Below are 24,445 nucleotides of genomic sequence, written 5' to 3'. Positions count from 1 at the left end.
TTTGCATGGTTTTGAGAGTTACTTTTGGAGTTGATTTTCAATTTTATTCCACTGTGCTCTGAGAGAGAACTTGATATAATTTTGATTTTCTTAAATTTGTTGGGACTTGTTTTGTGGTCTGTTCTATTCTATTATTTTCCTATTTGGTCCCAACCTTAACATAGAAGACTTACGTTGGCTGTGAATTTAATCTTCTTAGGATTTTGGCTACCTTCACAATCACGTTCTGGGATAGGCCTCAGCTTTCTCTGCCCTCCAAACTGCAGGAGATGAGAGCTCTCTCTATGCAAACAATGAGCCCTTTTTCTTTCACAACTTAGCTTTTAAACTGCTGATTAATTATTCTCAGTGTCTTAGTAAAATATTTTTTCCAATTGAGTTTAATAGTAACATTCCAATTATATTATCTTTATACATTTTCTTTCCTATTTTTCAAAGGATGGATCTGTTTTGTTGTCAGCAAAAGCATTCACTTCTACCAGGATACCATTACAGTTCAATACCTGTGAAAGTTTAACAAATGGACTGATACCTAGTAGATACTACCTGTCCTTCACCTGCTGTCTACACCAAAGATCGCAGTCCTCCTTTTAGCTGGTGACAGATGATCTAATTCTAAAATCCCAACCCCGTGGCTACAGTCTTAGACTATTTCTAGCACTAACAGTCACCAGATGGATTCTCTGGAAGCATATATTGACTGGAGATGAAAATGTAGTAGGTTCCTTGAGGATTGCCGCTGGCATCAGCAGCTGTAGTGAACAGGGAAAGAAGCAAAATTGGTTGAAAGAAAAAGTTGCAATATAATGCATTATCTACAGAATTCATGGTTTACTCTGAAGAAAATTCTGAAAATGAGGAGATCCTTTGAACTTTTACCAAGATGGGACAAGGAAGCCAGGTCTTTACATCCCCATGTGGATCAATTATTGTATGTAGGTCATTTCACAAAGGTCTGTGTGGCTGCTGACATTTATGAACTGTCTACTTATTGCCTTCTCAGCAACTATGGTACTAAGTCGTTTCTGAAAAAAAAATGTGAGTGGCATATCATAGCATATACCACAACTGGAGAAATTGATACAACAAGCAAAAGATAAAATCAATAACGATATAGACGTTTGGAATGACATGATAACACTATCATTCTAATTGATATCAAGAAAGCACTGCACCAAACAACTGCAGAACAAACATTTTTTCCAAGTGCTTTTAGAGCATGTACTCATACTGATTTAACCATATTGTTTAAATGCTAGGCAATGAAGCACATTTTTACAAATTTCAAAGCACCGAAATGCAAGTTTCTAAAAATTTCAAAAGACTTCAATTATATGGACTATGTTTTTTGACTACAGTGGAATTAGCTAGATATTAAAATCAATTATAAAAAAATCCCCATATATTAAGATATTAAGCATATACTTCTAAATAATCCTTGGGCCAAAGAATGGATTGTATAAGACATGACTCTTTTAGTCATGTTTTGAGCTGAGCACAATGAAAATATGACACATCCCAACTTGCAGGATGCAGCTAAAACATTCTTATTGTAAAATTTTCAGTCTTAAATATAAATGTTAGAAAAAAACTGATAGAATTTGACAAAGTGCATACCTCAAGAAGTTAGAAAAAGAAGAGCAAATTGATCTGATTTTTAGAGATAATAATGTTTTGCTTAAATTAAAAGAAGCCTTTGTCTTTTAGAGATATGTGCTAAAATGTTTATAAATAAATTAATATGATTCCTTGTATTTCCTTTAAAATAATCCACAGGTGATGGGAGAGTAGTTTTGATATTAATGTGTCTAGGGAAATATAGGTAATAAAAAATGGACCATATTTAGAATAATTGGTGAGAATATGGGGTATATCATACTGTTCTCTACACAATGTTTTAACTTTTTAATATTATAAAGGTTAAAAATGTACAGGTTCAATTCTTAAAATCTAATAAGATAAAGCAAGTGCAATAATAGAAAAAACGGCAAAAGGTATGAATATGTAGTTGAATTACAAGGCAGAATATTAAGGGCAATAAAAGATATGAGGTAAAATATTTTTAAATAGATCAGGTTATAAATTAAAGATGATTTGTCAGAAACTAGACATAATTCATCTTTATTGGAACAACAAAGATAACTTTAATGAAGTTTTTAGTCAATTGTATTTTTACTTTGAATATATGCTCATGGCATCTAAAAGGAATAATGCCAATTCTTTTATGGAAATACCATTTGAGGCTGAGAATGCTCATTCTCATGAGCATGTGTTCATGATCTATGTTTTGTATTTAACATTTGAAACAAGCTACACTATTGATTACAATAATGTATGTCAATATAGAATTAGGTGACTGCAGCAAGGTGGCAAAATAGAAGATTCCTTGGCCTCACTTCCCCCACAAAAAATATACCTACGAACTATCCAAAGACAAGAATATCACCCTGAATTCACCAGAACTTGAGGGAGAAGTGGAGAAATCCCATGAGCCCCGAGAATCGAGAGATATTGTGAGTTGGAAGAGAAATGCTCATCGGAGACTGTTACTCCTCTCCCATGCCAGCATAACACCACTCACAGAGAATTTGCCTAGATTCCACAGTTTCTTAGGTGAGAGGAGGAAATTAGAAGTGAATATTGAATCTCTCCACTGGTCTGGGAGCTTCCTGGGAAGCCTACTCTGGTCCTTTTCCACAGAAATTGTTGGGAGTGCCAGGAGGGCTGAGCCACCTTGGGTGAATTGGGGACAAAAAGCAAATACTAATGGCAGTGACTGATGAGTAGATCTTGGTGACTACTCTGTGCTCCAATCAGAGGGGATGCCGCGTTGAAGAAAATGACTGGTGCCATAGTACCACAATGTCACAATTTAATAGGAAGGCCTGAATCCCTGGCTAGATTTTCCACAAAGTTTAGGTGCTTGCCTGGAGTCTTCCCCTGGCCCAGCAATGACTAAAAGTTTGAAATTAAGTTCCATGGCCTGCTTTAGTTTTCTTTAGACTGGGAAACAATGGCAGGGCAACGATAGAGCTCCAAGGCATGTTTAACTTCTGGGGCTCACTCTAAGTTTTCCCCAGACCGAAAAACAATGGTAGGGTTTTAGTTCCAGTACGGTATCTTACTTCCAGTGTTCACTGGGCCAGCATTTAAGTTCTGAAAATAAGTAGTAAAGGTCTAACACTACCAAAACATGCTTGTAAGAACTAGAAAAAGTGGCTGTTTCCTCAAATGCCCAGGCATTAATGTAAGGACACAAGGACTATGAAAACTCACGGAAATATGACAACACCAAAATTTACCAACAAAGCTCCAGCAGTGGACCCCAAAGAATTGAAGATCTAAGCTATGTCAGACAGAGATTTTTGAATAATTATTTCAAAGAAGTTCAGGAAATCACAAGAAAATACAGATAGAGAAATAAGTGAAATTTGGAAAACCAACCAGCAACAAAATAAGAAATTTAACACAGAAATAGAAGCAATTTAAACAATAGATATTCAAGAAATAAAGAATACAATGACTGAATTCAAAACCCAGTTAGAAAACTTCAACAGAAGACATGATCAAACAGAGGAAAGAATTAACAACCTCGAAGACAGAACATATGAATTTTGCCAATCAGAGGAGCAAAAAGAAAAAAAAGAATAAGAAAGATTGAAGCTGGCTTACGACAATTATATGACACCATTAAGTAAACTAACTTCTGCATAATAGAAATTCCCAAAGACAAGTGAGAAAAATACCTCAAAATAATATTTTTAAAACTAGTGGCAGAAAAATTTCCAAATCTGGAAAAAAATAGCACCATTCAGGAATAAGAAGCTCAAAGATCACCAATCAGATTTAACCCAACATAGAATTCCCCAAGACACATTATAAACTACCAAAAATTAGAGACAAAGAAAGAATACTCAAAGCAGCCAAAGAAAAGAAACATCATATTCAGCAGACCCCTAATATGGCTTTTAGCAGATTTCTCAGCTGAATCAGCTAAAAGCATGATCCATGTAAAAATGTGATAAGCTGCATAAAATAAAAATTTCATTAAAATATCTATTTTCACTTTACATGTTTTTCTTACACAATATTATTCACACTCATTATTTTAACTCTCACTTTTATGATTGAACTACAAAACTTATATCCTTAATCCAGACTTTATTCTTGAGTTAGAAGTCATTGTTTCTTAATGTCCCTGCATATTTCCACTTAGATATGCCATAGTGGTCCTAAGCACAATTTATGCAAAGCCAAAATTCCCATCTTCATTTTCCGTTTTTTATTCTTTATTCCCCATGTTGATGATTTTACTCCCAGTTAGTCAATGCTTATGTTAGAAAGCAATAGAGGTAGTTCCAGACCTTTTCCTCTTTATCACTGGTAAGTAGATCCTCATCCTTTTTTCACTAGGAGAGTTGTGTTGGCCCACTTTTCTGCCCCTCTAAAATTTATCCTAATACCGCCTCAACAGTGTACAATAAGAAGTGTGAATCTGACCATGTCATCACTCTCTTGGTTTTAATACAATAATGACTATCTGCTGCACTAAGGATAAAATATAAGTTTTGTAGCATGGTATACAATGCCCTGCATTTTTAGCCACTTCCCAATTTTTCAGCATTATCTTCTACATACTCTTCTGTTCATCCTATACTGTATGTCTACTGAAGCATCTCATTTTCCAGAACTCTCCAAGCTCTGTCTCAGTCCATATTTTAAAAAGGATATTGTTGTCCCGCTAACCTCTACTCATCTTTTTGGATTGATTTCAACTTTGTTACTAGATTCTCTATCTTACCCAGGCTGAGTTTGGGTCACTCTTCCTGTGCTTCTATATCATCTTGTACAAACATCAGTTTGAACATTTAGTAAATTGTATTTTGGTAGTTTCTTTATGTGACTCTAACACTAAATTGTCAGCCCCTTGAAGCCGGGGATGTCGCCTTTGTGTTGAAATAGTAATTATTAGGTGATATCTGTTTAATAAATGTTCCTGAACGTGATTATCCTCTGGATCTTTAGAAGAAATTCTTGATAGTAATGAGTAGCTCAGTGCCACTGCTCCACGGCAATGTTGGGGTGTGGCAAATCCGGTCTCAGAGTTGAGGCCGTCGTGAACCCTTCCCACCCCAGTTTGGAGCAACTGAAGCAATGTTTGCTGGAAGTGATTCAAAGCCAGAGACCTTACTTTACCATTTTTATTGTTGCTCATATGACTTCCTCGAGCTGATAGACATGAGACATACTGATTTTATTGGAAATTTAAAAAACATTTGGGCAAAATGTACAATTCTATAACAAGTGGGAATCATTGAAGGTCATTTAATTACTCTGTTTCCTTTGGTGTTTTTCAATTTACATTTCTTCTTTAAATCAAATAACTAAACCTATCCTGTTTTTCAGGGATTTCTTTCCTATAAACTTGCCAAGTGGCTGTAAGTGCTCTTCTCTGAAATCAATCTCACTCTCTCTCTCTCTTTCCAGAACATGGAGTTTAAAGTTAATCACAAACCAGAGTACCATAATTTTTCATGGTCACAGCACAAAACAACATCACAAATAAACGTAAAACTCTTAACTCTGGCCTAGAAATTAATTAACTAAAATTCACTTTATGCCGAAAGGATAAAGGTAATAATATTTGCATTTTCTAGGCCAGGGAATACCAAAATGCCTAGAGTACATGAATATTCTTAAGACAAAAACTACATTTGCTTCAGACTCGCAAAAAAACTCAGAGACTTTAAGCCTTTGAAGCAAGGCTGATACGTTAAAAATTCAAGTGGTTTCAGAAGTCTGAACTTTGAAGCTTGCGGCAAACTCGAAAATAAAAATTAATGCCTTACTATAGGCTATATTCCTCCTAAGTCATATTAGACGGTTGGGGCTCTTTTTTTCCCAAGTACATAATTTTAGAAGGTGCATATTATAAAATCTTCCCTAATATCGGTTTAACATTAAGTTGCAACATAGATTTGAAAAACCTGCGTTCCAGTTGGGCTTTGCCCTTTTTTGGCTGCTGAACTTCTGGCTGACTTTGTAATCTCTAAGAACTTCATCTAATTTCTAAAATGGGCATTACAAATAATACATGTGTTTCATATCACATGATTGCCATGAATATTTTTTAAAATTTGCATTAAGAAGCTGTGTATACTAGAAAATATTTTTAATCGTATTTTTACCTTCAAATTCCCAAATTATAAATAAATAGTATGACCTAAGAATCATGTTTTCTTTTACCAAAGATATTTAAACATTATTCACTATCTGATTCAAATAATAAGCACCAGTTTGTTTGTTTGTTTTGGGGAGTCTTAAGTAGTAAAATAAGTTTGTAGATGTCGTCATTTGAAATGGTATATGGTCTCTGAACACAGTAAATTATGCTCCTGATCCTCATTGATTACTTTTTGGCCTAAGTTCTGAATTATTGCAGTTAATTTATAGATCCTCTTTATCATCCACACAACTTTGTATTAAAGCTCATCTCATGTCTCAGGCATTGGCTTATGTGAATAAGACAGAATCCCTAAAGTCAAAGCAGTCATAATTTATTGGGAAGAAAACCCACAAAAACAGCAACTGAAATGCAATACAATAAGTACTAGACTACATGTATGCAGAAGACAGTGCAAGTAGATGACTGCTTCTTATACCTCACCACCTAGGAAGGTGACTCCAGGGTTGAGTTTTAAAAAGTGAGTAGCAGGTGAAGTTAGCTAAGTGACTGGTAGGAACTTACAGTGGTAAGGAGGTGCTGTCAAGACAGGAAAGAGCATGTGCTTGCCAGAGAGAGGTGCATGTCTAACAGTAGAAATGGTAAGAAAAGTAGTCTATTTTAGCGAAATTGCTGTAATGATCACCTGTAAGATTCTCTTCCCTGTATATGTGGGGAGAGGGAAGAGCACTTTCAGGAACTCGAAAAGATTCAGTGTGGTAGGAGCACAGGATAAAAATAGCAACATGGATTGGCAAGACTGGGAAGAGAGGCAGAGGACAGATCATAGTCATATATGCCATGCTGAGGAGTTTGGACTGTTTTGCCTGAAGGCTATGGATAGCTATTGAAGAATTTTGGGCTTCAACTTGATTGAGTTTGGGCTGCAATTTAATTGGGTGTGAATTTAATAAGTACAACCATGTAGCTTGACGATGGGGGTGTGTTCTGAGAGATGAATCCTGAGGTGATTTTGTCGTGGTGTGAACATCTTAGAGTATACGCACACAAATCTAGCTAGGATAGCCTACTACAGCCTAGGCCCTCTGGGATAGCCTCCGGCTGCTAGGCTACACACCTGTGTAACATGTTGCTATGATGAACGCTGCAGGAAATTATAGTACAATGGTATTTGTGTATCTAAGCATATCTAAGTATAGAAAAGTTACAGTAAAAATATGGCATAGGAGATTTTTTTCAAAATAGCACACCTGTGTAGGACACTTACTATGAATGGAGCTTGCAGAACTGACAGTTGACCTGGCTGAGTCAGTGAGTGAGTGATGAGTGAATGTGAAGGCCTAGGACACTACAATACACTATTATAGACTTTATAAACACTGTACACTTAGGCTACACGAAACTTGTTTTTCAAAAGTTCTTTCTTCAATAAGAAATTAGCTTACCAAAACTTTTTTTACTTTATAGACTTTTAATTTTTTTTAACTTTTTGACTCTTTTATGATAACACTGAGCTGGAAAGAAAATACATTGTACAACTGTACAAAAATATTTTTGTTCTGTATATCCTTATTCTATAAGCCATTTTCTTTCTTTCTTTTTTTCTTTTTGAGATGGTGTGTTGTTCTGTTGCCCAGGCTAGAGTGCAGTGGCGCAATCTCAGCTCACTGCAACCTCCGCCTCCCAGGTTCAAGTGATTCTCCTGCCTCAGCCTCCTGAGTAGCTGGTATTACAGGTGCGCATCACCACGCCTGGCTAATTTTTGTATTTCTAGTAGAGACAGAGTTTCACTTTGTTGGTCAGGTTGGTCTCGAACTCCTGACCTCATGATCCACCCGCCTCCCAAAGTGCTGGGATTACAGCAGTGAGCCACCCCTCCCAGTCCGCTATTTCCTATTTTTTAATTTTAAAATTTTTTTAACCTTTTAAACTTTTTGTTAAAAACTAAGACACAAATACACACATTAGCCTAGGCCTATAAAGGGTCAGGACCTTCAATATCATTGTCTTCCACCTCCACATCTTGTCTCACTAGAGGCCTTCAGGGATAAAAACATGCCTAGAGCTGTCATCTCCTATGATAACAATACCTTCTTCAGGAATACCTCCCGAAGGCCCAGGCCATGGCTGTTTTATAGTTAACTTTTTTAAAAATATAGGTAGACAGAACACACTCTAAAATAACAATATAAAGTATAGTATAGTAAATACGTAAACCAGTAAGATGGTCGTTTATTATCATTTTCAAGCAATGTGTACTGTACATAATTCTAAGTGCTCTACTTTTCCATGACTGGCGGTGCAGTAGGTTTGTTTACACCAGCATCACCACAAACCATTTTCCAGTGTGCAGTAGAATTCAATAAATAAATATCTATAAACAAAATAAGATGTATAGATCAGTAGAGTGGCCACGTGGAGAAAATGGACTAATGATAAGGGAGAGATGATGAAGCATGATGACTATGAGAGGAGGAGCAATTCTGCTGGTGAAGACAGATGAGTATTTCATTTTTAGACATATTTGTGGGCTCTGGTGTAGCCATAGAGAGGGCTTTGTATACTGGGGCCTCAGAAGACAGGTGTGAATTCAAGGTAGAGTTAATTGATAGTAGTAGTTGTAATTATGGAAATAGGTGCCTTCACCTGGAAGGAGCTTGCTTGGTGAACAGGGACAGTGCTGGGTAAGGAACCCCAGGGAACCCCACTATTCTGGATGCACGTGGGGGAAGACTGATAGAAGAGCTGAGGAAAAACCACCAAGCGAACACGACAGGTGTGCTTGATACGATGGAAGTCATGGGATACGTTATTTCAATCCTTTCAAATAGCTTGATAGTCCAGGTGTTTAGCTCTTTCTATAAACATTAGGACTCAGGAGCTCTTCCTGAGGCATCACGAGGTTTTCCTGATGGGCGTCCTGTTCTCAAGCACACACCTTCCTCAGGGATGTTATCTGGCCTGGTCTCTGGGTTTCCTTGGGCCCCGCCTTCCCTTATTCTTCCCCTAGGTTTCCCTAGGCAAATTCTTTCTGTCTCATGTTTAACGTTATGAAAATTTAATGTGGCCCAGAGACTATACTTTTAACTCTAAAGTTTTCTCCATTCCAAGACCAGTAGAAAGCTTATCAAACCACACCATTAAAGGTGCCTGAGATGCCTTCATTCGGAGCCAAAGTTCGTCAGGTACCTATAAACACTGAGTCTTACGGCTGACATTCTTTACCTGTCACTAGGTGTGAGAACACAGGCACGTACATATAGTGCATATACTCAGAAAGGAACTATTTGATGTTTTGTTTTCTCAAAGCAAGCCACATGACGTGGAATAGCCAAGAATAGGTAAACCAGTGTGGAAAGCTGGATTTCTGAAAACCAATAAAATTATTTTATTAGGAAACTTCCCTGACTGTATGAAAACAAACGTAGTTTTAAAATAAATTTGAAGCAGATTGTGAGGGAGGAGGAGAGAGAGTCTCTGGTGGTTTATCTGCTTATTTTGAATAAAGACATTCTTAGAAACCTGTGAACCGAGAATCTGTTGTATAGTTTCAGTTGATCCTAGTCAAATAGAAGATTATTGTCAGTGATAACAGAAAGCATGCTGTCACTCCTATTCGGAATGTGCAGGGTATTCTTTCCAACTTCGTCACTAGGATTATTACACGGGAACTCTCTATCATTATAAAAGGTTTTTGAGTATCTCATATACAAGTACTGTGCCAACAGCCAAATTATAATAGCCAAAAACACTGTGAAGACTCAGCTGCTGGTTCCAGCTGCAATTTGTCAACATTCTTGGAATTCCATCTTTATCTGCCTAATTCAGTGACTAAAGGAATTAGGGGGAGTACCACAGAAAGAGCTAAGTAATTAAATAACTTTACACAATCAAGATGATTTCCATTTGAACCACGCTTTTTATTGTTGTTATTCCTTCCTAACTCCTCTTTACACCCCATCTGTATATTTGTTCAGAGCAGCTTAACAAAGCAAATTGCAGAAAATGAGTTTGGCAACAATATAGGAAGAACGGAATTACAGGAAAATGGATAGTGACCAAAGAAATTGTGTATATGGCTTTAAAAAAAGGACAAGGTCAAATGAAATACCTTACATTTATCATTATATGAAACTAGGAGACAAATGTGGACTCAACAGGCAGGAAATTAGGCATGGGATTCAGATATTGTTAATGTGACTTTCATACTTGAGTCTCAGCTCATGGTAACGAAAGTTACCTCTCTGCTTCTCCTGGAATTCTAGCTTTTGTGACATTTTTGCCGAGCTACCCCTCTAGTCATTTATTCACTCATCCTAATAGTCTATGGCAGTACAGAGGCCACATCAGAAGGCACAGTCTTTCTGCTTCTGTAAATGAGTTCAGCCACTGCAAAAGCCACTCCCTTTGTTCCTTGATTTCTTTTTTGAGCTCCTAGCAACCACCATTGTGTCAGATTCTAAATTTAGATGTATTTCATACATCTCTCTGAATCTCTAAATTATGTTCCATCAATGCACAGCTGAGATTAAACCGTGGGCTCTTCAGTCAGGGTAGAGCTAACTACTGTACACATTTCTTTATGCATGGAAGCCTTACTAAAGTAGATGCATAGAAAGAAAAAGGCAAAGCCTGAGATCTGTTACAAATGGTGGAGATACTAAGTCAGTCATTTGTTACTTTTGGAATATCCCTCTTTCTCCTCTCTGTCATGAATTCCTCACAGTAAATTCTATAAATTCCATGCATAATTTCTCAGGACTTCCATTGCAAATAATAATTTCTAGTTAGATTGGTTCATGCAACCTGGTAATTTAAGTCAGGTGAGGTCTCTTCATAAAAAGTTTAGAAGCAGGCAATTGGTCTACACAGGATTTTTGAAGAAATATTCCTCAACATTTAAACCTGTAAAAGGATGACGGCAGTTTTTGATAGACTTTACCTCCCTTGTGTGGGCTTTCACAGCCCCCTAGAAGGAGAGAGGCTGGGAAGCCCTGTGACTCTGAATTGAAAACCTGAAGACATTGGTATGTTACACGCCAACAAAAGTGTAAAAGACAGGAAGTGTGCTGGATGTGCTGCTATATGCCAGCTGGACTCTGAAAATGTCTACACCAACAGTATTCTTTATTATCTCAACTTTCTTTTCAAGACTTATATGTAAGAAATTGTTACTGGAGGGTCCTTGCTCCCAGAGCTCCCAAGATGGTGGCGGCCACTTCCAAAATGGCAGCTGGCCACTTCCAAGATGGTGGCAAGCCCTGTGTTCTCTGACCTGGGTTTGTTGGCCTTACGGATTCCAAGGAGTGGAATCTTGGGCCATGCGGTGAGTGTTACCACTCTATTAGAAGCCGTGGGTCACGGAAGAGATCCGTGGAATCCAGTGACTAGTGTTCAGCTTGATTAGGACGAACCAGGCACTTAGCTGTGCAGGAAGAATGGCAAGCCTTTACCCCAAACGGTAGTGGCAATGGGCGCCTTGCTGGATCAGAAGCATAGCGGACACCCTGCCGGATCTGCAGGGATGGAAGTCAGTGGTGGGTCTGCGATGGCTACAAACAACAGTGGTGGATGGCGAGCAAAAGCTCAGCTTGAGCTGTAACAAACACGGACCAGAAGAGAGTGCAGTTGCAAGATTTAATAGAGGGAAATAGAGTGAAAACAGAGCTCCCATACAAAGGGAGGGGACGCAAAGCGGGTAGCCATTGCTGGCTCGAATGCCTGGGTTTAAATCCCAATCATTGTCCCTCCTGCTGTGCTCTCAGGCAATAGATGATTGGCTATTTCTTTACCTCCTGTTTTTGCCAAATTAGCATTTTAGTGAGCTCTCTTTACTCCCTGATTGGTCAGGTGTGAGCTAAGTTGCAAACCCTGTGTTTAAAGGTGGATGCGGTCACCTTCCCAGCCAGGCTTAGGGATTCTTAGTCGGCCTAGGAAATCCAGCTAGTCCTGTCTCAAAATGATTGTGCATCCTTCATCTCCTTACCTCCAGATAAATTATGATAATCTAAAACGTCTGCAAGATGAGAGTTTCTCCTATTTTTAAGATATTCAAGGAATAAATTCTTTTTTTGAGACAGAAACTCGCTCTTTTGCCCAGGCCGGAGTGCAGTGGTGCTATCTCGGCTCACTGCAAGCTCCGCCTTCCGGGTTCACGCCATTTTCCTGCCTCAGCCTCCCGAGTAGCTGGTACTACAGGTGCCCGCCCCCATGCCCGGCTAATTTTTGTATTTTTTTAGTAGAGATGGGGTTTCACCGTGTTAGCCAGGATGGTCTCGATTTCTTGACCTCGTGATCCGTCCGCCTCGGCCTCCCAAAGTGCCGGGATTACAGGCACGAGCTGCCGCACCCGGCCTCAAAGAATAAATTCTTAGGCCTTTAATAAGAACTAATTTCCATGTTTCTACATTCAGAGAAATGAGAAACTCACACATAATTTCTTGGATCATCTAATTTGAGCAGGTAATTACGAACCAGAGGTTAAGAATAAATTTTCTGGAAACCTGGCAGCAAAGCCTTTAGAAAACAGCAATGATAACAACAAACTCCTCCTTTACATTGTTGCAAGTTTTCTTGTTCTTGTTAGTTGCTCTGCAGGTTCATAATATGTAGCAAATACCAAACACTGTGTAAATATGTACTGACTAAAGGAATTGTGAAATAAGTGCACATTAAACACTAAGGGAACCAGGAGCGTATTTATGAACATACAGGCGGTCCCTGCTTCACTTCCTATCTCTTAACCTCTTCAGGCTCAGATGAGACTTCCTTATAGGCCAGCATCAAGTGCAGTGACTGCTTGCACCTCTAATATTACCTATGAAGGTATTTGTTCTCAATCAAATAGCCAAAATATTGTCATTTTTTCCACATTTGACATATATTTATTGAGTTTATGTTATGTGTGTGTACTTTCCTAGGGTCTTGGGATAAAGAAAAATTATGCCCATAAGCACTGCATGATCTAAGCCGATGTTTAATGTAAAGAAATATAGTAATTGCAATAAAACTAATAACATAAGGCTTTTGGCACTACTGCGTTTATCATTGATTGTTTTGGCTATTTGAAAGTGTTTCCTAAGCTCATGTCGTGAAAACAATCACTACTTTTGAGGCATTGATTTGATCATTAGTGTTGTGATCCTGGCATGGATAGGCTCATCAGGACTTAAGTGTAACTGGCTCCGTTTGATGTCTTCATCTCATCAAAGCTTTGCTTATTAGGGTATGATCGTGAGTCTCTATGTATACAAGAACTCTTTGGAATTGTAATCTTTGAAAATTCAGGTTGGTGGGGGCTCTTTTTAAGGAGCCTGTATTAGGTATCTCACTTGAACTAATGACAGAAAAATCAACTGTGTCAGGGAAGCCTGCGCAGGCTTTACAGAAGGGAAGACAGTTAACCTTCATCTCCAATGATCAACAGAAGGGAAGATAGTTAACCTTCATCTCCAGTGATCAACACAAGGGAAGATAGTTAACCTTCATCTCCAATGATCAGTGGGAACTTCCTAAGTACTGAATAGGGGAGGGATATTTCAGGTTCTAGAAAACTAGCATAGGCAGAGACATGGAAGCATAAAAACTTCCAGTGGATGGCATATTTGTGACTCACTATGGCTGAAGCATAGAAAATATGTAGGACATGTTTCTGGAATATGAACTCTGTGTGATAGGTTGAGAAGAGCCCATGCTGAATTTGAAATTCAGAAAAAAACAGAATTAGATTGCTTTTAATGTTAGTTGGGTCAAAAATTATGTGCAAGAATGCTTTTTATATTCTGTTTTTGAGGAATTTTGTTTTGTTTTGGATTAACTCAGAAGCTGATCCTAAAGCAAAAATTTGAGTAAAAGGCAGTAAAAGGAAACTTTTATTTAAAACATATTATATCATTAATTATTTTTTATATTTTAGGTGATCCCAGAATACCACTTACAGATCCCAGGCCAGGGAAACAGCGAAACAAGGCAGCTGAGTTTGTTATCATGCTAGTTACTCCTTTGAGTACATGCAGACAAATTCCACTGGGGAATTCTGAGAGTCAGTGTAAAATTAATGTTTAAGAGTTCTCCCCAGAGGATGCGGACTTCTGGCTTCCTGAGCAGATGACAAGGTGGGCTTAGATGTCTGGAATAAACCCTGCAAACACTAAATGTGAGTCCTGGCAGGTGGATATCACTTCAGTGGTAGGGCAGAAGGGTCTAGGGCAGAAGGGTCTAGGGCAGGGTAGCAATGTCGTCTACTATAGGGAAGATTCCAAGGATATGCTGACAGGGGGAAAATGCTGCTTATGTTTTTACAAACCTGTCACCACAACTAGAAAACTATTTTAAGACATATACGGGAAGTTCATTAGCTTTGAATTTTATGTTCCTCTACACATTCCTCTACATTGTTGATCTCTTACTATTTTTGATAAATTTTTCACTTATTTTCATTTTATTTGATTGTCATATAACCTCTGGACATATGTAAGGCCGATGGAATCATTTTTGTGTTACAGATGAAGAAATTGAGTTCAGAGGAATTAAACACTTAAATGGCTTATATGACTATAGTTAAAACTAAGTTCTGATTCTTACTGCTGCAAAAGAACATTTAGCTTGTCTAGGTCACACTCAGTGGTGATTCATTTAAAAAATTAAAATTTTATTGCTATTCAGAAACCAAATATTATTTGCCAGTTATTTTTCTACCAAGTAGAAAGATACTATACAGGGAATTATATCCTTTGACCAGGGATGTAAAAAGATGTGGGCCATAAATGCTCTCTAGAGAGAGCAGACATGAAGAACTGAGTTGCGAAAGTTGAATTATGATGGTTAGGGACTCTGGCTTGAGAGAGGAGTCATGTTATAGTAGAGAAAGGTGAGTATTATGGAAGCTGGAGTTGAGTTTCAATTGGTACTTTATGAGTTGCAGAGTTACAAAGTAGATTGGGGGAGATTGCAACTAGGTTATGAAAAACATTGAACAGATGGGTTTATATATATGGGTCAAAAACTAGGTATGCAAACTGGAACAAGAAAACCCATTGCAAAGATGAGACTGGTGATCAAAGATTTGTAGTGTGAAAAATAAATCAAAATATACCAAAAATGTATGACAAATTAGAAGGCTAGTCATTAGATAATTAGTCTTGGCAGCAGGCAATGGGATTACATTGTAGGAAGAATCAGTCCTGGGCAGTAGTATGGTCATCTGCTGTTAACAGAATTGTATATTTTAATGCTTTATCACCTTTGGGAAGCTCCGTACAAGTCTTCCTGCTCCAGCAAGAACGAATTCTATGAAATGGCATTTGGGAAGAAAATGGCATAAAATGATATGAAAATTTTTATGTATTTTGTTTCATTGAAAATGTCATATAGAAAAGAAATAGACTTAAAAAATTACTGCCAGTTGCAAACATGCATTGCATTTTTAATGAGAGAGAAGATGTTAGCAGTGCATTTCAAATCCATTATGAGCAAGAAAACATTCAGGGCAGACCTGAGGTCCAGTGAGTGGCTTTTATCTGCAGCACTCACAGACACTACAAGTCTTGGGAGGCGAGCATTCTAAGGCAGTTGTTACAAAGTTGGTCTATCCGTTCTGAACACCATAAAAGTACTGACTCACTTCAGCTCAGATGGCATTCTAATTTTTTTAATCACTGGAAGAGAAATCTTTAGCTTAGGACTTAAAAAAGATAATAAAAGGATTATTGAAAATTACTTAGACTATAAAATGAATTATTCATAGTTCATATAACAGCTTAAACATGAATAAACAATGCATTATAATGAATATGCAAGTTGATTCCGATGCTAACCTACAATCTGTCTTTACCATGGAATTGGTGGAAGCCTTAGGTAATTTGTGGTAAATATTCATCTCCTTTTTGGTCTAGTTTGACTGTCAACTCCTGCTTCCTTTTGCCTGATTCTTGGCTATTCACTAATTCTTTTTCTGTCCCTCACACATTCTGTGCCATCCTTGTTAGAATATTCATGCCATTCTTAATCTAAGTTTTCTAAAAAATTGCAGAGAACTATTGGTAATGACTATCTGTAATTGATCAAAGGTGAGCATTAGCTATCCTGTCCATCGCTACCCCTGTCTTCCTTGTCTCTCTTTTGCTTCAGTCAGCTTCATTGCTCTCTTTCCTCCTTCACGTGTCCTCTCCTCTGCTACGGGTGCTGGTGAGTGCTGAGGGGCCTGAGAGGTACACAGAAGAACAGCTTCCATGTATTTTTGAGCTGCTAGTATCTTTCCTTTTGATTGTATGTCTTTCAGGATTATTTTATCTCCTTGTATAGCCTCTGAAAAATGTATTCAATATGCGAGTATAAAACATAAATCTTTATATGTGCATTACAGATATCTGTGTGTCTCCCCCAGCTGCATAGCTTTGTGGGAAAAGAGATTAATGCCTAAGTTTTGGTACACTAGTAGCGTTTCTCTGATTTGATAGAATCTAAAAATTTCCCTCCATTGACCATATACATTGTTATACCTAAGGAATAACTTAAAAATGAGCACCCTTCCCCCCAACCCTTACCCCAGTTAGCTCAGGATTCTATTATTTGACCCAATTTATGTAGATCTCTAGGTTTTCATGGTCTGAACATAAGTTGGAAGGCAGGGAACTCCATGTTCTGTTTTCCAAATTCTTTTTTGGTTAATAGAGATGCCACACTTAGAAAAATATACCTTATTAGGGAAAAGTTCAAATTCAGTTTAGTTTGAAATCACCAAAGTAGTTCGTCTTCAGTTAGGCCATTACTCAAAAAGACAAACCTAAATTCATAGCTAAACGAAAGATTCTGTGTTCATTACGTGTCAAATTTCAGGTTGCACCTCGATGGTACGGATCTGCCCAAACTGACACACGGTTGCTGGGTAGAATCAATGCTTTTAGAAGACTGATTGCTTGATTAAGAGGTTATAGTGTAATGGTTCCATGGCAGCATCGCTGGGAACATTTTTGCATTTGTTCAGCCACAGTGTTTAACTTTGAAGTGAACGTGGATTCTTATGCTTACTTTAAGTCTTGTTTCAAGTTATAATACCAAAGAACAGATATCTCTGGATTCTAAGTTATTTGTATTTTTTCTCCACAGCCCTGGGAGTGTATCTTATGAAGTTCAGAATAAATTAGCTTTTTCGGTGATTTCTTTCTAAGGTTGTCTCTGGCTTTTAGATTCCCTTTAGATTTACATCTCACCTTCCTCAGCCCCCAGCCCAAGTTGGTATAATTCCTTCCTTTACGTTTCCTTGTCATGAACATGAGATAAAATAAATGAACTTTTCACCCTCCTTCACTTCTATTTTCTTTCTTGGCTTCGATCAATTCTAATTCCACTATCTCATTCTTCTGTATGTTCGTGATGACAGAGTTCAAATAATGGGAAGACGGGTATTTGGCCATGTAAAGGCTCTCTTTCTTGTATTTAGAAGTGCCTTTGAAGTTGACAATTCAAGTCAAAACTCTGTAGTCTTGATATTGATTAACAAATTGGAAAGAGGTCAAAGGATAAAAAATCTGGTACAAATAGTGTGAATTTATGCATTTTGAAGGTATCAATGTCTTGGACACATACAAACTGCAAGACTGAAAGGTGAAGCTCCTGGTATGGATAAGGAGATAATTCCGGGAAATTTGACTTTCATATTGAATGCTATTAATGGAACAACTGAAAATAAAGGCTAAAGATAAGTTGTAGTAAGGAGAACAGGTAGCTGAGGGACAACCTTGAACTGGTTTCTCAAAAAGCCATCAAGTTGCTCTGATATCTTTCAGAGGTTGTCTCTGAAAATGTCTATCAGATGAAAAAAGTGTACTGTACTATCTTAAAGTTTTTAAAAATATTTTTAACATTTATATCCAAGTATCAGATTCAACTTGGGTCATTCTATCCTATGACACCTTGCTAATAATTTAACCTATTATGTCTTGGTCTATCTGTATCTGGAAAGATTTACTCAAAATGAAGCCAGTGGAAGTTCCATCATAAATTATTCCCAGTGGGGTCAAACAAAATCATAGTTCATCTAATAATATAGAACAGCAGTAATTTATATGTCTGAATCTTAGGATTTCAGATTGGTTCAACTCTCAGTTATTCTGAAGTTAAGTCTTTCTGTATTGAAAATTTCAGAAGAGTGAAAGCACTTAAAAATTTTTGGATTCTGAAGCCTAAAGCCAATAAAGTAAAAAAAGGTAAATAGGTATTAGGATGGTGCAAAAGTAATTGTGATTTTTGCCATTATTTTTAATGGCCATAACCGCAATTACTTCTGCACCAACTAAATACCTTTTTGTGGAAAGGGTATTGTGTGAAGGAAAAGATAAGTCTTTGACCACCTCCATACTAATTGCTTATAAAATAAAAATGTTGAAGTCATTTTTAGTAAAACCCAGATATCAGCAATGATTATTAATGTAAATCAATAAATTGATCAGTAATAAATTTGTAGAAAGTCCCCAGTGTCCTCTGTTGTGCCTCTGATCCCCTCTCTGCCGTCCTCTACTCTGCTCTCTGCAGAGGCTGAGCAGTTTAGACTCGGCAAATGACCTGCTTGGCCTCTGCTTTAGCACCAGGTTTTTGAATATGGAGCACTCAGAAGAGTTTGGGAAATGGGAGTAAAGTCAGTGTCCTTAATTTTCTAGTACCCTCTTCAGGGTTACCACTGGCTGACTGTTTTCCGTAAGACAGGGTAGCTCTTGGCAGCCTGTACACTAAGATCTCTCTTTTTTGGCTCTGTTTCTCTGTCTTCAAGTTCTGATCATACTCTTCTTCCCTTTACCTCTTCAGTGTAGTAACAGAACGTTACTAGTCCCCAGGGAATGCCGTGATAATTTTCTTATATATGGCCACATTTTTTAAGTAATGCTTTTATTAAACTCTCCTTAAATTACCATTTGGATATGCCATCTCTTTCTTGCCAAGACCCTGAGGGATACAGCAGCTATTGGACAGATGAGTGGAAGCACTCCCAGTATTTCAGCTTACTAGCTATGTACACTTAGGCAAATTATTCAGCTTCTTTAAGCCTCACCTGTCTCATATGTTAATGAGGCCAATCATTGCTATTTTTGGCAGACAGAATCATTGACCATCAAAGATGTCTACCTCTAATCCCCCAAATCTGTGAATTGTTATATTCCATGGCAAGGGTGAATTAAGATTGAAGTTGGGATTAAGGATGCCAATCAACTGACTTTAAGTAAAGGGATTATCCTGGATTATCCAGGTGGGCCCAGCGCAATCACAAGGTACTTAAATGTGGGCAAGGGAGGCAGAAGAGTCAGTGTCAACGTTATGCAACGTGAGAAAGACTTGACTTACCTTTCCTGGCTTTGAGGATGGAGGAAGGGGCCATAAGCTAAGAAATGCAGGCCACAAGGAAATGCATTCTCTCCCACAGCCTCTAAATGGAAAACAACCTTGCTGAAACTTTCATTTTAGCCCGTTGGGACTCATTTTGAACTTGTGACCCCTGGAACTGTAAGATAATTTTTGTTGGTTTAAACCACCAAATTTCTGGAAATTTATTACTTCAGCAATGAAAAACTAATACAATATTTTACTGACTTGTTTTGAGAATTGGATGAAATAATGTAAGTCTTCAAGTTTCAGAACATGAACACTGGAGTTATATAGATACAGATCTGTGTTTTGAGCCTCCGTATATCAAAAAGTAACCGTTACCTTAATGTTTATGATATTAGTTTTCATACAGTCAGTAGTATTTATTTGAGAACTAAACTTGTTCTAAAATGGATTTTTCTTTCTATGAATATTTTAACAGGGGATGCCTTGTTTAGTTTTGACAAGTTTTCTCTATGCTATCTGCTTTTAGACTCAGAAATATCCCCGTTATGGTGGAGTTGGCAACAGTCAAAGACAGACAAAGGCTGTTGGATGTGTACACTTGTGATAACTGCCACACTTCAAAGTATTTGCATAGGACCATGTTTATTCAAATAGACTCTTTAATTGCCAAGCGATGAATATGGAATGGAGGACCCATTTTAATTTATGGCCATACATGGATTTTAACTCAGGGTTTGTGTTTATAAGTGTGCATTTCTTCCACAGTAAGCAGGATATGCAGACATGTAGGAGGTCTAACCAGCTGCTGAAAACTTGGACCCTCAGGGCCTGGCTGCAGAGGCTGGATGGACTTGCCTACTGTGTGCGGCTCCAACTCCTGCTTGGCTTCCTGCGCTGAAGTCACTATCTTTTGGGCTGACATCCAATTCTGGCATCGTTGAGCTACATGAACAGGTGCTCCCATAAAATGAGCTGCATAAAAGGCAAATGCCATGGCAGAGCTCTGTGATTTCTCAATTGTTTGTATGGAAGATATGTTTGGAGGCAGGCAAGGTTTCTCCACAGGCTTAAGAAGCTGAACAGAGAAAACACCGAAACCAACAGATTACAGTGCAAAATAACTTAAAAATCTAGAAGGTTTTATTTGAAATAACTTCTTAAAAGCACACAAATTCCCCGAATTCTTTAATATGATTTATCTTACATTTCATAGTATCAGGTTGGGTTAGCATGTATTTAATATTTAGCACAGTGTTAGAATAAAAGGGCAATGGATGGGATGTATTTAAAAGTGATTAGGGTGGGGCGAACAGGGTAGAGTGAAGGCTGGAACAAGGAATTAAGGTTTGTCAAAACGGAAAACAGCATAGTTAATTCAAATCAAATGTTTCTGGAGCTCTGACATTTGCCAAAGTATTGGGGTGACTACTGAATAGATAAGTCTCTGGAAAAAGTTCAGGAGATAGTGGTAAACATTTAAGAAGAAATACAATCATAGTTTACCTAATTATATAAAACAGCAGTAATTTATATGTCTGAATCTTAGGGCTTCAGATTGGTTCAACTCCCGGTTATTGTGAAATTAAGAAGTCTTTATTGCAAATTTCAGAAGAACGAAAGCACTTTCAAATTTTGTTCTTAGAAATCTCTTATGAATTTCTGAGGCCTAAATGACCCTAGTAGAATAGGGGATCTGTCTAATGTGAATAAATGCCCATTTTCCAAGACAAATCTTGTTCATGTCAGTGTACCAACTCAAAAGGCTACCTCTCCTCACATTCTAAGAGGACATTGCAGTGTGTTACAGGCAAGGGACAGTTAGAAAATAAATATAATATCCTTAGATTATCACCTCCTCACTGTTAATCATCACAAAATTGAAATATCATCCCTTAGGGGAAAAACAAAATGAGAAACAACTGCTAGTTTATTTTAATATAAATGTCCAAATTTTAATATTTAAAGTTGCGTAACTTTTAGATAAGGAAAAAATGTAAAATGAAACATTAAAAAAAATAGAACATATGGCCGGGCGCGGTGGCTCACGCTTGTAATCCCAGCACTTTGGGAGGCCGAGGCGGGCGGATCACGAGGTCGGGAGATCGAGACCACGGTGAAACCCCGTCTCTACTAAAAATACAAAAAATTAGCCGGGCGTGGTGGCGGGCGCCTGTAGTCCCAGCTACTCGGAGAGGCTGAGGCAGGAGAATGGCATGAACCCGGGAGGCGGAGCTTGCAGTGAGCCGAGATTGCGCCACTGCACTCCAGCCTGGGCGATAGAGCGAGACTCCGTCTCAAAAAAAAACAAAAACAAAAACAAAAACAAAAACAAAAAAAAAATAGAACATATATATCTCCGCTTACATCATTCACATAAACACAATGTCATTTTGTTGGCAACTATATGCTCTAAATGTGGCTTCAATTTGAATTTTTCTAGAGTTTTGATGTTTTACATGATGCACCATGTGGTTGGAATCTACTTTTTATGTACTAGATTTAAAGAAGCTGATGATTTTTTTAAAATTTTTCGGTGTGTAAATGGACTATCTAGCATTAATTCCCCACCTCCCAGAATTATTTAATGGCAATTAGGATGATACATTAAAAAAACAGTAAGTCTTTGCTTAATGTTTTCAATCAGTTTTTGCAAACTGTGACTTTAAGCAAAATGACATATAAGAAAACCAAGTTTACCAGAGGTTAATTGATATAACAAGAGTTAAGTTTCTAAAGCACATTTCTGGTTAAAAAAAAAAAAAAAAAAATCACCAAACTTCTAAACAAAACCAAAACACTTCTAATATTAAACATTGAAATAAATGTGAGCTATACATGCCTTTAAGAAAGGCTAATAAAAACATGATAATTCTTTACCCAGTTGCTTGTGAATCAATGAGTAATGGTGGTTGCAGCAGTAGTAGGTTAAGTCAGGGGGTAAACGTTTACAAAGCGAAAATTGCGAGGCATAGTTCTTACAATAATGTAATTCAAAAACAACAACAAATGTGTAATTCAAAAACAACAACAAATGTGGTGGGTTCCCTGATCCCTAATGTACTGCATTATTTATTGTCTTGTATTTGTTTTTTTTTTTAATTTATTATTATACTTTAGGTTTTAGGGTACATGTGCACAATGTGCAGGTTTGTCAGGTATGTATCCATGTGCCATGTTGTTTTGCTGCACCCATTAACTCGTCCTTTCGCATTAGGTATATCTCCTAATGCTGTCCCTCCCCCTCCCCCCACCCCACAACAGTCCCCGGAGTGTGATGTTCCCCTTCCTGTGTCCATGATTGGTCATTGTTCAATTCCCACCTATGAGTGAGAACATGCGGTGTTTGGTTTTTTGCACTTGCGACAGTTTACTGAGAATGATGTTTCGCAGTTTCATCCATGTCCCTACAAAGGACATGAACTCATCATTTTTTATGGCTGCATAGTATTCCATGGTGTCTATGTGCCACATTTTCTTAATCCAGTCTATCGTTGTTGGACATTTGGGTTGGTTCCAAGTCTTTGCTATTGTGAATAGTGCCGCAGTAAACATACGTGTGCATGTGTCTTTATAGCAGCATGATTTATAGTCCTTTGGGTATATATCCAGTAATGGGATGGCTGGGTCAAATGGTATTTCTAGTTCTAGATCCCTGAGGAATCGCCACACTGACTTCCACAATGGTTGAACTAGTTTACAGTCCCATCAACAGTGTCAAAGTGTTCCTATTTCTCCACATCCTCTCCAGCACCTGTTGTTTCCTGACTTTTTAATGATGGCCATTCTAACTGGTGTGAGATGGTATCTCACTGTGGTTTTGATTTGCATTTCTCTGATGGCCAGTGATGATGAGCATTTCTTCATGTGTGTTTTGGCTGCATAAATGTCTTCTTTTGAGAAGTGTCTGTTCATGTCCTTTGCCCACTTTTTGATGGGGTTGTTTATTTTTTTCTTGTAAATTTGTTTGAGTTCATTGTAGATTCTGGATATTAGCCCTTTGTCAGATGAGTAGGTTGCAAAAATTTTCCTCCATTCTGTAGGTTGCCTGTTCACTCTGATGGTAGTTTCTTTTGCTATGCAGAAGCTCTTTAGTTTAGTTAGATCCCATTTGTCAATTTTGGCTTTTGTTGCCATTGCTTTTGGTGTTTTAGGCATGAAGTCCTTGCCCACGCCTATGTCCTGAATGGTATTGCCTAGGTTTTCTTCTAGGGTTTTAATGGTTTTAGGTCTAACATTTAAGTCTTTAATCCATCTTGAATTAATTTTCGTATGAGGTGTAAGGAAGAGATCCAGTTTCAGCTTTCTACATATGGCTAGCCAGTTTTCCCAGCACCATTTATTAAATAGGGAATCCTTTCCCCATAGTTTGTTTTTGTCAGGTTTGTCAAAGATCATATAGTTGTAGATATGTGGCATCATTTCTGAGGACTCTGTTCTGTTCCATTGATCTATGTCTCTGTTGTGGTATCAGTACTATGCTCTTTTGGTTACTGTAGCCTTGTAGTATAGTTTGAAGTCAGGTAGCGTGATGCCTCCAGCTTTGTTCTTTTGGCTTAGGATTGACTTGGCGATGCGGGCTCTTTTTTGGTTCCTTATGAACTTTAAAGTAGTTTTTTCCAATTCTGTGAAGAAAGTCATTGGTAGCTTGATGGGGATGGCATTGAATCTGTAAATTACCTTGGGCAGTATGGCCATTTTCACGATATTTATACTTCCAACCCATGAGCATGGAATGTTCTTCCACTTGTTTATATCCTCTTTTATTTCATTGAGCAGTGGTTTGTAGTTCTCCTTGAAGAGGTCCTTCACATCCCTTGTAAGTTGGATTCCTAGGTATTTTATTCTCTTTGAAGCAATTGTGAATGGGAGTTCACTCATGATTTGGCTCTCTGTTTGTCTGTTATTGGTGTACAAGAATGCTTGTGATTTTTGTACATT

Source organism: Hylobates moloch, unplaced genomic scaffold (assembly GCF_009828535.3).
Source record: "Hylobates moloch isolate HMO894 unplaced genomic scaffold, HMol_V3 SCAFFOLD_16, whole genome shotgun sequence".
Taxonomy (NCBI): Eukaryota; Metazoa; Chordata; class Mammalia; order Primates; family Hylobatidae; genus Hylobates; species Hylobates moloch.
The sequence above is the reverse complement of the archived record's forward strand: the minus strand, read 5'-3'. Positions refer to the sequence as shown.